Source organism: Bos taurus, chromosome 11 (genome assembly GCF_002263795.3).
Source record: "Bos taurus isolate L1 Dominette 01449 registration number 42190680 breed Hereford chromosome 11, ARS-UCD2.0, whole genome shotgun sequence".
Classification (NCBI taxonomy): Eukaryota; Metazoa; Chordata; class Mammalia; order Artiodactyla; family Bovidae; genus Bos; species Bos taurus.
In genome coordinates, this window is record NC_037338.1 from 73,916,153 (window position 1) to 73,932,650 (window position 16,498).

The 16,498-nt window shown below is 44.2% G+C and overlaps 1 protein-coding gene across 13 annotated transcripts in view; it reads left to right on the forward strand.

The window, feature by feature from the left end:
- DTNB (dystrobrevin beta) overlaps window positions 1-16,498 on the forward strand; it is a 241,753-nt gene that overhangs the window by 214,489 nt on the left and 10,766 nt on the right. The gene's annotated exons all lie outside the window — the stretch shown is intronic.

Below are 16,498 nucleotides of genomic sequence, written 5' to 3' on the forward strand. Positions count from 1 at the left end.
CCTCCAGTAGCCTAGGACATAATATCTACCCCCCAGAATACTACAGTCTGGGTCTCATCAACAGAAAAGAAGGTAACTTCTAGGTTTTGAGCCCAAGAGCCTGGGAAATTGACTTAGAAAAAATTGAACCGGGAAGATGATGTGAGATACAGGAAAGGGACTTGGATCTGATGGTGTACATACCGAGCTGCAAAAAGTAGGCAGACAGTCAAGCTTTTCGTTTGGTCTATTAGATACTTGGGGTTACGCTGCTGGAAATTTAGTGGAGAAACAGGGCTAGCAACATAAAATTAGAGTTTAACCCATAAACACAGCAAAATCCATTGTAGACAAAAAGAATAAAGAGGAGGTAGGATTGTGGGTTCTCATGAAAAACCAGAAAGTTTCAAGGAGAAAATTAATAAGGCAATTAAGACAAGGATTTGACAATAAGGTAGCAACCTTGTCAAGGAAAATTTCAGTACGGCAGAGTGTAGACAGCTCTGAAAGATGGACTTTTGTCTTCTTGTCCAACCTGCTGAACCCCACCCCCACTGGTGTCACCTCAACAAAGGAAGGAGTTAAATAAGGAGTTTACCTTACAGAGTTGCATGTGAATAGATTGTTACAAAACCTCATGTCTTTTCTGTCTCACCATGTATGTAACCTTTACAAACCTCAATTTTCTCATCTATAGATTTCCAGTCCACAATTCTTTGATCCTTTCATCACTGATACCAATCGGTGTATTTGGAGAAAGGCTATGAACCAAGAAGGGTCTATGGAAATCCTCTTGGGTTCATTTGACTGATGTTTCCTTTTGTGACTTTGAAACCCTCTGACTTTCCATTCATTTCCTGGGCCCTCTAACCAACTCCTTCCCCAGGGTTTATCATACCAACCTTCTCCCTTCCACTTCTCTAGACAAAATAAAGCATCCTAAGAAAACAACATCAACTTCTTCCATGATCCTTCTCTTTTGGCTTAGCTCTGGGATTCTGGGATGCCTCCCGCAGAAAAAAGGTTCCCTACACTCTTATTTCCGTGAGACCTCACTCGGCATCCTCACTTGGCATGCGATTGAATCCATGACCCTCCACTTGGAGAGCATCTGTCAGCGTTTCCATGCATCCTGATGCCATACCAATCTCTAGGGTTTTATAGCTGACTTCAGGCTGGTTCTGATGTTCCAAATTAACAGCAGTGCCAAGGTAGGGAGCTTCCTGGCTTGGCATCCTTAACTGAAATGAATATCTGTTTAATTTCAGCCAAAGAATCATATTATAAAGAGTATGGGAGACTCCTTTGCACTCTTCTCCATTTGCTGCTAATCATAATTTGGCAAGTAGAATTACTCCCATTTGGCGGTGCAGTGTAGATTGCCCAATGCTTAAAAAAAGAGAAGAAAGAAATATAGAAGCATTCTTTATAAAATTATAGACAATGCAGAAAGACAGTTACCTGCAGCTAAAGTGGTACTTTTAATTCAGCCACTATGGAGAACAGTATGGAGGTTCCTTAAAAAGCTAAAAATAGAACTACTGTATGACCCTGCAGTCCCACTCCTGGGCATATATCCAGAGAAAAACATGATCCGAAAGGGTAAATGCACCCCAGTGTTCACTGCAGCACTGTTTACAATAGCCAAGACATGAAGCAAACTAAATGTCCTTTGACAGAGGAATGGGTAAAGAAGATGTGGTATATGTATACAATGGAATATTACTCAGCCATTAAAGTGGTATCTTTAATAAGAACCCATGCCAACTCATTATTGCTCTTCAAAGCTGGCTAACTCTAAATCCTTCCATGCTTTTATTACTATATATTTCATATTAACTTATATATAATATTCAATATTTATCCACTGCTTTCGTATTTCAAATTTCAGCTCCTATATTTAACCAGCTCAGATCTCAGGAAACCAAGCGAGAATCCAGGAGACTCTCAGGCCTATAGCTGCCCCCGGACAGTTCCCAAATGTGCAGAAGAGTCTCAGAGTTTATTCTTGGCCCCTTGAAGTTTCTAACCTGATCTGAAGCTAGTGGTGGCCCCCACTTCCTTCCATAGCAGCTCACCATTTGGGAAGAGAGGCCCTGGGCAGGCCACTCTCTTTAGGACCTCATAATGCTCTCACCCTCAACCACATTTTCATCCTCAGCACTATGGACATTTGGGGCAGATTACTTGTGTGTGTATATATGTGTGTGTGTGTGTGTGTGTGTGTGTGTGTGTGTGTGTGTGTGTGTGTGTGTGTGTGTGTGTAGTAGGTGGGGTGGGGGCGGTGAGGAGTGTTCTGTATATTATAGAATGTCTAGCAGCATCCTTGATCTCCACCTACTAAATCCCAGTGATATGCCCCCACCAGGTTCCTATCAGGTACAGTTATCCCCAGTGAAAAAGCACTGCTTGGGACCTCCCTGGCTGTCCAGTGGTTAGGGCTCTGAGTTTCCACTGCAAGGGGCCCAGATTACATCCCCGGTAGGTGAACTAGGATCCGAGAACCTTTCTGTCTGATACTAGTCTGAGCCTTTGCAGCATTCTTGGCATCCCTTATTCTCAGGTTTAGATATGGGATGGATGGTGAAAGATTTCTAGTCACCTTTCCCCACGAATCACCCCTTTGTCCACATGCCCTGCTTCTGTTAATGTCATTGCCAGCAATCCCCACATGCATGCTCTCTTCCAGTCCCCTGCTTTCCCCACTCAGTTACCAAAGTCTAGTCAAGTTTTTCTCCAAAAGCTTGCTTATGTCCCTCTCCTCCCAGTTCCTGTCACCATTCTTCATTCCAGCCTCCATCATCTGTCACCTGAATCCTTGTCTGCTGCTTCTCAATCCAATCTCCACTTTGCCTCAGAGCCAGACTCCTAAATCCAGCCAGACTCCTAAATCTGACCAGACTGACCACACCAACCCCTCCTCGGAAGCCTTCACAGACTCCCTCTGCCATTGCTTATAGCAGGGGCACCCAGCTTTTTCTTAAAGAGTTAGGTAGTAAACATTTTAGGCTTTGTGAACCAAATCAAAGGCATTATGTAAGGACTTATATAACCATTTAAAATAAAACCACTTAAAAATGTGAAAACCATTCTTAGCTCACAGACTAAAAAAGCAGGTGGCGAGCTGGACTTGGCCATGGGCTGTAGTTTGCCCATCCATGGCCTAGTAAATAAACCTGATGACCATTTATTTAAGGTTCTAGACAATTGTGGCCCACACGTGTCTTTCCCACCGTGTATTTTCTGTGCTCCCTGCATGCTAGTGTCCCCACATGCTCCCTACCCCCCCGCCGCCCCACCCAGCCTCCTCTCTTCGGGGAGCTCCTGTGCCCTTTCCTCACCTGGATTGCCCTTCCTCAGCCACTTCCGCCTATTGAAATTTTACCATCCAAGACGCTCTCAGATGCCACCTTGCCTGTGAAACCTTTCCCTGTTCTGGAAGGTCAGAGTTAAACCCTCTTGCCTCTATGTTCCTTTTCCTTTGTACCTCCGCTATTTCATCCTCCTTTGTAGGCCAGCTGCTTACATGCCAAATTGCCCAGGAGGCTGTGAACCTGTGGAGAGTGGAGACCTTGCCCCTTTATACCACTACTTTGTACCTGTCGAAATGGAATCGTGGCAGGTCGTACCCCATGTGCCAGCATGTGAAGCATCTTATGTACATCCTCACTAACCTGTGAAGATGCACTTAATCTCCACTTTACATGTGAAGAATCTTAGCCCAGAGAGGTTAAGGAAGTTGCCCAAGTTACACAGCTAGTCAGTGGCAGAGCTGGAATCCAAACTAGGTCCACCTGACTGCTAAGCCTGGATTTTAACCACCTTCTCATATAGAACAGGGACTCAACAAAGAGTGGAAGTGCTGGATCAGGTACCCCACCTCATCATACAAGTTTTACTTACTTACCCAGAAGCAGCATTTGAATTTGACTCACTGAACTTTAAAATATCTTTGATAGGTTCTGCCTGACCCATCATTGAATTCATGTCTGCATTAAGGACTCTGCTCTCTTGGAATCCTGTCGTCTTTTGGTTTCTAATACACAATCTCAGTGTTTGGTATTCATTTATAAGGATTTTTCCCTCAGTGAGGTCCCGGATCGTTTTGCTGAGAACTAGCTTTGAAATCCTATGATGAGAACTAATGGGACACCATTTTCAAATAGACCTGGGCAAACTAGGAGAAACAAACAGAAAGAGGGTAATTCTAGTCTTGGAATTTATGAGCTTCCCTATCTAAAAGTTTAAATTTCAACTCGCTTTTGATCTTTGGGTTTATGGTGAGTTTTAAGAGGTTGTTCGTCTTAGACAGTCTCAGGAACTTAATATGCTTTCTTCCTTCCACCCAGAAAGATACCTAGACACCTTGCCTCCACCCTTTTCAGCCTCGGGTAAACTTTGTCTTCTATGTAATTTAGTTCGAATTGAATAGGGGCAGAATCATGAAAACCGAGAACCATAACCTTCTCCCTGTTGCCAGCAGCGTGATCACAGAACCTACCAATCCTGCCATTGCTGTTTCCCATCCAAAGCAGTTAACCCCACAGGGGGTGACAGGTCGTGGGTAAGCCCCGAGTTTCCTGAGTGAAGTGGGAATAGACCGGTGTCTGCCCTCTGCGGAGGGACCTCAGGACAGGTGTTTTGGTGGCCCCATCCTTCCAGCAGACACACACCATAAATGTATACTAAGACACATCATCAAACTCTCTGGCCCTTCTCTCGGGAGTTTAGAAGCCAAGTTCATCCTTAAAAGCTGCACTGCCCTGACACTCAGAGGTAGACACTCTGGGGAGGGAGGAAGGTTTCCAGGTATGTTCTTTACCTGTTTCTAATTCACCCCAGAGGGAACTCTGCTTTGCTTACTGCCACGTGACTGTCTTTCTTCTCTCCTCAAACCTGTTCTCCTGTGTGCTCACCTCCATCGCTGGGCCTGACTCCCCAGAGTCTTAGCTCTTGTCATATTAGGCAATTATTTTCAAATCTTGCAGCAGGACAGACATTGCAGCATCAGATAATCCCTCTCCTTTTACTTCCACATTCGATGAGACAGCTGCATTTTCCCAGCAGAGCCACCATCAGCACCAACTCAAAATAGTCTTGGGTTGTTTTTTTGTTTGTTTGTCTTTAACTTTTTGTTAAAGAAAAAAACATACAAAGTCCATTCTCTACACATCCCATCTCTGTATGTTCACGGTTGCCTCATCTAAATTTCAGGCTTGTATTTCCTTTCTCCCAATGTTGTTTCCTTGGGGTTTTGTTGTTGTTGTTGTTGTTGTTTTTCTGAGTGGGCCTCTGAAAATCGGCAGCAAAGAGGCCAGTTTGTTTATTTTGAATACACTGCAGCAAAATGAAGGTAATTGTCCACACAGGCCATCTGCTACCTGGCAGGTGTCCATGAGTCAGAGAGAGAAAAATGGAGACTCAAGTGTCTCCTTCTGTTACCATGATAACCGCTTAGCTCAGAGTTGTCACTGGGCGTGTGTGTGGAGGGGATGCTGTTAATAGTTGCTCTGGCGAGGGCATGAACTCTCAAGATCAGGCTTTTTGCCATGAGCCTCCCTGGGTTTGATTACTTGGTGATAACGTGTATCAGGAAGATTAAAAAAAAAATTCGTACCTATTCCATCAGGAAAAAGAAGGGAAGGAAATAGTATTTATGGAGCCCCTACTGTGTGCCAGGCACCCTGCCAGAGATGGCCAAGCGTGGCCAGGACAACACATACATCGTTTTCCTGCTGCAAAGAGAGCCTCACCCCTGTGCGGCCCCGCTCTCTGCCACAGCGTGAGTCCCTGTCTCACTCACAGTGTCCTCAAGTCACCTTCTCTGGCATTCTCTGCACCTGTTTTGGCTCCACTATTAGATTTGCACTCAAACAGAAGACTAAGTCAGAATCACCGTGTTCTCCTTTCTCACATTTTTCGGTTGTGGCGGAAATTAATTTCTGTTGCATGGCCTCTGCAGTGGGATGTCTCATCTGATGCATGTTCCATCTGAACTCAGAAACTTGGTGTTGGGATCGCAGTGTGCTTAGGAGTCTCCCTGCAGTGTAGGACAATTAGAACACCCAGGCGGGATTTCCCCGGTGGTCCAAGAGAGACTCTACCTTCCAGTGCAGGGGGTGCGGGCTCATGGGTTCCATCCCTGGTCAGGGAACTAAGATCCCACATGTCACAGGGTGCAGCCAAAATTCTTTTTTAGTAAATAAAACTTCTTAAAAAAAAAAAAAGATGGCGACCCAGGTATCTGTCTGAATCTTGTTACTAATTTATTTGTGACCTCGTGACCTCTCAAGGCATCTCTCTCCTCAGATATAGATAAATGCTGAACTGCAACAGAGCCTATTTTCCTGGGATCATGAACCCTCTGACATGATGTGTGTAACTTCCAAGCTCTTTTCTTGGAACACGATATGTAGCTTTCTCAGGGTCTCAGAGTCTTTGCTGATTGAGAAGAAGCAAAGAGCCAGCAGAGGAGAGAGCCTCTCCGATTGTAACGTTTCTCTAGCTCTGTCTTTCCAACAGAATTGTTCTCAACTACAAGGGACCTCTGTACTCAGAGAACCTGAGTTACAGGGCGTTTCTTGTATTTAGTTCTTGGTTGGGCACGTGACTGGCCTGTGCTGTGTTCAGGCCTTTGTAATAGGTTGTATTTCAACAAGGTCCCACTGTCCTTGCCTCAGGAAACCTTAAAACCGGGGAGCGTGTCATGAAGCCTCCCCAGGCTGACCTCCGCTCTCCCAGCAACTGAAACCAGAGGCATGCAGTGGTTTTGCACCTTCGTTGGACAGCTTATTCCCACCCCTTAAGAGACATCTGAGCAGTCCCTCCACCTTCGCTGATTTCTATGAGAGTGTCAGGTTCCATGTAATCTCTAGGTTCCAACAGTGATGCTCCCCGCAACCCCCAATCATGCCGCTGCTTCTAGATCTGTTTATTCTGTGTGGAGGGAGCACTCGGCAGTCTCCGTGGGGAGGGCCTGCCTCTTGGGACCCCTCTGGGCCTTTGAGACAGGGCGCTGTCACTCACATCAGTGCTCCCGTCTGCAGTGACTTCAGTGTGTCTGTCTGGCACAAACCTGTCTCTGCGGAGGGCAGAGAATGAGCCGTCTCTACCCGGGCTGCAGGTGCCTGTCAGCGAGCTGGAGCGCTGCCATGAGCCCTGTGACTCTGCCTCCAGCTGCAAGTGCTCCAGACACTCCACTCTACTTATGGAGTTAGAAGGACCTTGTTTTGAACTGTCTCCTCGAGACAGCCCCTCCTCTGCCCCCAGCAGCCTGCTCCCTGTCCTCCCCATGGGCTTTGCATGCAGGGGTCTTGAGGGCGGCATCTCTGTTGTGGACTCTGCTCATGAGAAAGGAAAATTAGAAGCAGAACAGCCTCTGTGACCCTGAGGTGGCAGCCACGCAGCCCCAAAGGACGAGCCTTCACTGACAGGGTGGTTGTAGCCAAGGCAAAGCCTTGGTGACTCGGCATTTCTGAGATGAGGTAAACTTGGTGAAGGTCATAGCATCATTGAATTTTACATCTGAAAAATGCTTCACAGGTCACCAGTGAAGCCACTCAGTTTGCAGATTAGAAGACTGAACCCCAGAAACACTGAAATGCATATGCTGTACTATCGATAGAAAAGCCCAGGTCTCCGGGCTTCAAAGCCATTCCCTTCCCACCAAGCCTCAGTGCTTCCTTGGCGTTCACCCGGGGTGAGAGTCAGATTCCATGTTGGTGCCTGTGGCAGCTCCTCCTCTACGAATTGGTGGATTCGCAGCCAAGAATTGTCTCCAGGTCCTGTCGTCATCGACAAAGTAGAGAGGTCGAAACTTTCAGCCTGAGGACAGGCTCATACGCTGAGGGATTTACACACATTCTCAGATCAGGAAAAATTTTTCTTAAACCCTTATCCTCGCCTGTCTTCTCATCCATGGTCCTTGTTCCAGGGTCTTTGGCATTTCATGAGGGCCTGTGGGCCTGGTCGCATCCCCAGATTTTCCCTCCTATTCCCTCTCTGTCAAGTGCTCTTCAGATGTGGCTGATCTAATAATAAATAAAGAAAAAAAATCAGGCTTAGCACCTAAGTTATCTATGGCTGCACATACACTGAAAATTAATGACTTAGAAGAACAAACTTAACTCACAGCTTCTGTGGGTCCAGGGTCCAGGCGCTGTTTAGCTGGGTTCTCACAAGCTGAGGTTCAGGGTTTCTCACAAGGTTGCAAGCACCTCAGGGCTCAGCAGATCACATCATTGTTGCCAGGACCCCTTGTGGGCTGTAGGATTGAGGGTCACAGTTCAACGCCGGCCTGATGGCTGGAAGCCGGCCTCAGCTACTTGCCAGGTGAGCCTCTCCACGGGGCAGTTCACGAGATGGCAGCTGGCTTCCTCAGTGTGAGTGGGGTGAGAGGAAGAGAGAGCACATGTGGACAAGACAGAAGTCATGTCTTTCATCAACCAGTCTCAGAAATGATCTCATTGGCCTGCTTCAGTTAGAGGCAGTCACTACAGCCAGCCCATGTTCAAGAGGAGGGAATTACCTCAGACAGTGACTGCAGGGAGGGAGGGTGTCACTGGAGGCCCCCTCACGGGTCTGCCCACCACAGTCAGTTACCTAGTTAAAGCATTTCACATAAAGCTTTATTGATGGTGATAGATTTAGTCCTCCCTGGAGCTTATTGCCCGCCCTGGCTCCATTCCCGCTTTCCATTACAGAAGGAAAAGGGTCAGAAACTTGATACACCTCCTTGTCGTTTAACAAATATTTATTAAGCCTTTACATGTGGTAAGCACAATGGTAAGGAAGATAAATTTGAGAGGTGAGATTAATGCCGTGCAGGGGTCCGAGGGAGGTGACAGTGAAGCAGTCAGGCGGGAAGCCAGTGGGAGCTAGTCAGACACATGGAGGGGGGCGGTGCTCCTGGAAGAGAGAACAGCAAGTACAGAGGCCTGAAGGCAGGAGAGAGGGCTGTGCTTCCAGTATTTCAATAGATTGTTGTTCTCGAATCCGTGCAGGAGCAGAGTCAGTTGACCTCCCTTGCACCGACATGTACCTCATCCCAAATCAACCCTATTCCTGATCCCCTGCCTCGGGCCTGGCTGAAGTCCATGCATATTGGCTGCCTGTGACTTGTGCCTCTGCTGGGGCCTTGGGGATGTACTGGCCCACAAGGATGCCAAACCAGCATTGTTCTGCTGGACCCAGAATCCACAGAGGGTTCCTGACAGCTCTATCCTAGCTGTCTTTTAATCCAGCATGATCCTAAAGCCAGGAACTGAAGCTTGAGATCCATGAAGAAAATTGTGCCTTCCCAAGGGTCTGAGAAGAACTTTTCTCTTTCCACTGCTCTGAACAAAGACAACATCAGGAGTCTGGTTTCTATCTTCCTCAGAAGGCATGTCCTGGGCAGTGATCCCAGGAAGGGGGACTGATTATTTTCAAGCTGATGGTGGGCAGTAGGATTCATTTCCTGATCCTAGAGTTTTAGCCGCATGTGGCTGTCTACTCCGTCCATTCCTCTTACCTCATTCCCCATCATCATTTTCCTATTAAACTGTTTGCAGAGGTTCCGTTTCATGTTCTTAAAAAGCAACCTATTTGTTCATCTCCAGTCTTAGGGCTCTGACATTCAGTCCTCAGGCAGTGATGCTGGCTCCACTCTCCCCGAGTGAGGTTTATTGAGTCCTTGCCACATGGTTAATGCTGGATTGGCCCTTCATACGGTGAAGTTAATTTGAATTTCACAGGCCACATACTTAGGGGGAAAAATTATTTGAGTGGCTTTAGTTTCCCTCTTGAGTTCTCACTTTTTGAGCTGAGCACTTAGTCTGGGCATTTCAGGCAAACTCTGAAGTCAGTCACTTCAGAGTTTTTTCGTTTTTTTTTTTTTTCTGGCTGAGCTGGGTTATGATGCCCAGGTTTTTCTCTAGTTGTGGTGTGCAGGCTTCTCTTATTGCGGAGCACAGACTCTAGAGCTTGGGCTTAGTATTTGTAGCATGCAGGTTTAGTTGCCCTGTGGCATGTGGAATCTTAGTTCCTCAACCAGGGAACCCACGTTCCCTACATTGGAAGGTAAAGTCCTAACCACTAGACCGCCAAGGAAGTCCCAACTTCAGAGATTCTTAACCCTCTTCCTGCACCCAAATGAGTGCTGCATCCTGGAGACTTATACAGGGTGCTGTAGCATCGGTGGAGGAGTATCCACAGCTCCGAGGCGATATGTTGCTGGGGCCATCATGTCCTTTGCTTGTGTCCCGGCCAGGTTCTCTCAGGCAGCAGCCCCCATTCTGTGGCTAAGGCATCTGAGTTCAGAGAGTCCCCCAGCATTCAGGCTCCACACCTGACCTCACTGATGCTCTGACTCCTCTGTGACTGAGGGACAGCTTTGGGGTCATTGCTTCTCACAGTATCAGCCTACTGACTGCATGGGATCCTTCCTTGAGGCTGCTCAGGCAACCCAGGAAACAACTTTTATTCTGTTTCCTTCCACCCTGGGAAGGCCCAGGAAAGGCCCAGGCATTGCCAGGATCCACCACTTCTGTGATCTCCTGCGTCCTCCACTGTGCCAGCTTAGGACTTTCCTATAAAGCCAGGCCTCTGCATCAGACTTTCCTGCCTTCTCTGCAGATTCTCTCATCTTTTCCTCAGTTTCCTTATCTTGTTTGGATTGAGACTAAAACTGTTAGGTCTGGTGTTCATAAGTACCTTCAAACTAGGTTGAATCTTATGCTCTATTATTTGCCCCCCTGGCTTCCCTGGCGGTTCAGTGGTAAAGAACCCACCTACCAATGCAGGAGATGCAGGTTTGATCCCTGGGTTGGGAAGATCCCCTGGAAGAGGGCATGCAACCCACACCAGTATTCTTGCCTGGAGAATCCCATGGACAGAGGAAACTGGTGGCTACAGCCCATGGGGTTGCAAAGGGTCAGACATGACTTAGTGACTGAGCACACACACATATGCCCTCTCTCCCATAAAAATATCCAAAAAGGCAGAGGCTGATAATAGTTATAGGGTGAAAGGTGATTGTTTCCCAAAATGCAGTGATTAATAAGTGAAAATGTAATCTAGCTAAAATGGGACTCCTATGGTGTTTATAAACTAGTTAGAAAGAAAAGATATATACCCTGAAAGAATAATAATAAATGTTTTATAGCCATAGACAAAAATAGAATATTTCACAAGATAGAACATTTGAATTGTCAATGGAAGATTATTATAAAAGTTAAACGGTGGTAAAGACATCAAAAAAAGATTTTTATAGTGTTCCATTATATGAATAAGCCTCATTTTGTGAAGTCATTTGCTAGTCAGTGGACTTTGGAGTTATTTCCACTTTTGGCCTATTAAACTGTTGCTCATAAACATGTGTGGACAAGCTTTAGATGAGCATATGTCTTTATTTCTCTTGGGTACATACTCAGGAGTGAAATTGCTAGGTCTTATGGTAAGTTTGCCTTTAACATTTTAAGAAACTGCCAAACTGTCTTCCTAAGTGGTTGTACCATTTTACGATTCTGTCAGCAATGCACGAGGGCTTCCATTTCCCCACATCCTTGTTGGTCTTTTTGATTGTAGCTATTTCAGGGGGGTAAGTGGAATCTCTTTGTGATTTCATTTTTCATTTCCCTAATGAGTACTCATATTGAACATTTCTCATGTAATTTTTAGCTCATTTTATATCTTACTCCATGAAATGTATATTCAAGTCTTTGCCTGTTTTGTAATTGGGTTGTCTGTCTTCTTATTCACTTACAAGTATTCTTTATATGTTCTAGACACAAGTTCTTTCTTATAGTTTATTCTGTATTTATTTCAGCTTTAAGTAAGTAAGTTCAGTCACTCAGTCGTGTCCGACTCGTCACGACCCCATGAATCACAGCACGCCAGGCCTCCCTGTCCATCACCAACTCCCGGAGTTCACTCAGACTCATGTCCATTGAGTCAGTGATGCCATCCAGCCATCTCATCCTCTGTCGTCCCCTTCTCCTCCTGCCCCCAATCCCTCCCAGCATCAGAGTCTTTTCCAATGAGTCAACTCTTCGCATGAGGTGGCCATTGATATATAATTGACATATAAAATTATAAGATATTTAAAATAGATACATTGAAGTGACTTCAATGTATACAGGGTGGAAGGATTTCTCCATCTAGTTTATTAACACATTCATCACCTCACGTATTTATCTTTTGTGTGTGTTAGAGCCGTCAAGTTGTTCTCACTTAGCAAATTTCAGCTATACGATAGATAGTATGTTATCAACTGTAGTCACCATGTGACATTAGATCTTCAGACCTTATATTTCAGCCAAAAGTTTACACCCTTTCACCAGCCTCTCCCTATTCCTCCGGCACTCAGCCCCTGGCAGCTAGTTTGCTACTCTCAGTTTCTGAGTGTGGGGTTTTTTTGGTTTTTTTTAGGTTCCGCATAGAGAGGATACCTTGCAGTATTTGTCTTTCTCTGTCTGGTGTTTTTCACTTACCATAAATAACACAGCAGGATTTCCTTCTTTCTCGTGACTAAATAATATTCCATTGAACATACATAATACATCTTTTTTATCCATTCATCTGCTGATGGACGCTTATTGTCTGCATATCCTAGCTATCATGAGTATTGCTGCAGTGAACAAGTGTGCATGGAATTTCAGATATCCCATCAAAATCCTGTTTTCATTTTCTTTGGATATATACCCAGAAGTGGGATTATTGGATCATATGATAGTTCTGTTTTTCATTTTTTTAAATTATGGATATTTTATGTGTTTGTTGTTGCTGCTCTCGGGCTTTCCTTCTAGTTGCTGCTGGTGGGGCCTACTCTTCTTTGCAGCGTATGGACTTCTCACTCTGTTGGCTTATTCCAGGGGCTTCTCTTGTTAGGAAGCACAGGCTGTACAGCACACGGGCTTCCATAATTATGATGCATGGGCTTAGTTGCTTTGCAGCATGTGAGATCTTCCTGTCCCCTGCATTGGCAGATGGATTCTTAACCACTAGACCACCAGGAAAGTCCCCTGTTTTCATCTTTTGAGGAACCTCAATACTATGACTGCACCAGTTTACATTCTCACCACTAGCGCACAAGTGTTCCCTTCTCTGCACACCCTCACCAACACTTGTTATCTCTTGTCTTTTTGATGATGACCATCCTAACAGATATGAGGTAATATCTCATTATAGTTCTGTTTTGTGTTCCCCTGATGATTTGTGATGTTGCGTACCCTTTCATACATACCTGTTGGCCATTTCTGTGTCTCCTTTGGGAAAATGACTGTTCGGTTTCTGTGCACATTTTTAAATCAGATTGTTTTTTCAGGATTGTATGAGTTCTTCCTATATTTCAGATATTTACTCCTTATCACACATAGGACTTGCACATATTTTCTCCTGTTCAGTAGACTGCCTTTTCATTTTGTTGATGGTTCCCATTGCTTTGTGGAAGCTTTTTAGTTTGATTTAGTTTCGCTTGTTATTTTGCTTTTGTTGCTTTTGTTTTTGGTATCAAATCCAAAAAATCATTGTGAAGATCCACAATTCCTTTATCAGAAATAATTTACAAATATTTTCCCAGTCTGTGGCTTAGCTTTTTTATTTTTGTTAGTGTGTCTTTTTGATAGTTTTATTGAGCTATTGTACACTTCATCCTTTTAAATGGTTTTTAATATAGTCACAGAATTGTGCAGCCATGATCCATTTTAGAACATTTCCCCTCCTCCAAAAAGAACCCCAAACCCATTAGCATTCATTCCTCATTCCTCCCAGGCACCCAGTCCCAGACAACCACTAATCTACTTTCCGTCTCTATGGATTTGCTTATGCTAGACACTTCATATAATGGAATCAAACAATATGTAGTCTTTTATAACTGGGTTCTTTCACTTAGCATATTTTCAAGGTTCATGCATGTTGTAGCGTGTATCAGTACTTCATTCCTTTTTATTGCCTAATCATATTCCATTGAAAGAATGTATTACATTTTATTTAAATCATTCATCAGTTGATGGACATTTGGATTTGTTTTCACTTTTTGGCTATTATGTGTAATACTGTTATGAACACTTGTGTACAAATTTTTGTGTATACATAGATTTTCATTTATGGTCAGTATATACATGTAAGAGTGGACTTATCACAGTTTTTAAACTTTTGAGGAACTGCCAGACCATTTTCTAAAGCAGCTGCACCAGTTTTACATTCCTTCCAGCAGCTTATGAGAGTTCTGAGTTTGCCACATCCTAGCCAACACTTGTTATTATCGGTCCTTTTATTATAGCCATCTTAAGAGTAGGATTGTGAAGTTGTGTCTCATTGTGGTTTTGATTTGCATTTCCCTAATGGCTAATAATATTGAGCATATTTTCATATGCTTATTCTGTATTGGTGTATTTTCTTTAGAGAATTGTCTGTTCAGATCCTTTTCATATTTTTAAATTACCTGTCCTTTTTTTTTGTTGTTTTAATTTTTTAAGTTACTTGTCCTTTTATTATTGAGTGTAGGAGTTCTTTACATATTCTTTTTTAAAAATTAGTTGTGTTATTGAAATATAGTTGATTTACAGTGTTGTGTATGTATTCTTAATATAAATCCTTTATGGGATATGATTTGAAAAAATTTTTCCCCATCCTATGAATTCTTTTTTCACTTTCATAAAGGTGTCCTTTGAAAATAGTTTTTAATTTTAATGAAGTCCAGTTTATCAGTTTTTTCTTTTGTAATGTATACTTTTGGTGTCAAGCCTGAAAAGTCATTGTCTAATCTTTTCTTCTAAGAGTTTTACAGTTTTAGTTCTTATATTTGGTATGGTGCCTTTTGAGTTAGTTTTTGTATATAATGTGAAGTAAGGGCCTAATAAGTTCATATTTATGTGTATCATGGAAAGATCTCAAAAAGTATGCTAATTTTTCTGTATCAGTTCAATTTAGTCACTCAGTCATGTCCGACTCTTTGCGACCCCATGAACCGCAGCACGCCAGGTCTCCCTGTCCATCACCAACTGCCGGAGTCTACCCAGACCCATGTCCATTGAGTCGGTGATGCCATCCAGCCATCTCATACTCCGTCGTCCCCTTCTCCTCCTGCCCTCAATCTTTCCCAGCATCAGGGTCTTTTCCAGTGAGTCAGCTCTTTGCATCAGGTGGCCAAAGCGTTGGAGTTTCAACTTTAGCATCAGTCTTTCCAATGAACACCCAGGACTGATCTCCTTCAGAATGGACTGGTTGGATCTCCTTGCAGTCCAAGGGACTCTCAAGAGTCTTCTCCCACACCACAGTTCAAAAGCATCAATTCTTTGGCACTCAGCTTTCTTTATAGTCCAACTCTCACATCCATACATGACTACTGGAAAAACCATAGCCTTGACTAGACGGCTTTGTTGACATTACTTTGTTGACAAAGTAACGTCTCTGCTTTTTAGCAGAAGTTAAACACAACATTGTAAATCAACTGCTGCTGCTGCTGCTGCTAAGTCTCTTCAATCGTGTCCGACTCTGTGCGACCCCATAGACGGCAGCCCACCAGGCCCCGCCGTCCCTGGGATTCTCTAGGCAAGAACACTGGAGTGGGTTGCCATTTCCTTCTCCAATGCATGAAAGTGAAAAGTGAAAGTGAAGTCGCTCAGTTGTGTCCGACTCTTAGCGACCCCATGGACTGCAGCCCACCAGGCTCCTCCGTGCATGGGATTTTCCAGGCAAGAGTACTGGAATGGGGTGCCATTGCCTTCTCCGGTAAATCAACTATGCTTCAATAAAAAAATTTTTAAAGCATACTAGATGATACAAGCAGATTGCCAAATGATATGTGCAGTATGATACCCCTTCATGCAAAATTTAAAGGCATGAAATATCATATATTATTCATAACTGTTAACATATGTACACATAGGTAAAAAGTTTCACGCAAAATCTATGATAATGGCCGCCTCTGAAGGGAAGAAAAGAAGGGACTGAAAAGAATTCGTAGTCAAGGGGTCTTCAGATTTATCTGCAGTGTTAGAATAAATTTCACACAATATTAAATATCAATTTGAATGGTCTGTTACTTTGTACTTTTAAGCTTGCCTTGTATTTTTCAAGTTTCTCAGATTAAAATACACAGGTATGATTCAGAGCAAGAATGATGGAAAACAGACCGCTTCCGCTTGGTCCAGCGCTCACATTGGGTGAAGCTGAGCTGAGGCCCCCTGTCAGCCTGTTCGGGGCGGCCGATTCTACCTGTATGTGGGGTTTCTGAGCCAGCTCCCCAAAGATAATTATCTTCCTTTGAACATATTTGCACACTTTGGCTTATATTTCCCCAGTCTTGCTTCCAAAGAGAACTCTAGTCTTTATGCCACTGTCAGTTGCCCTTCCTCTAAAGAGCCGTAGAGCCCAAATCTCAGCGGACTCCCTTTAACTGGAGTTTTTAAGGTTTTATCCCATGGCTCTAAGCTTTCTCCAGAACTGCACCAGAGCCTTCCCACAGAAGGCTCGGTTTCCCAGTAAACGTGTGTCCCCACAAAATGGTTCACAGAAGACCACACTGTGTGCTTGACGA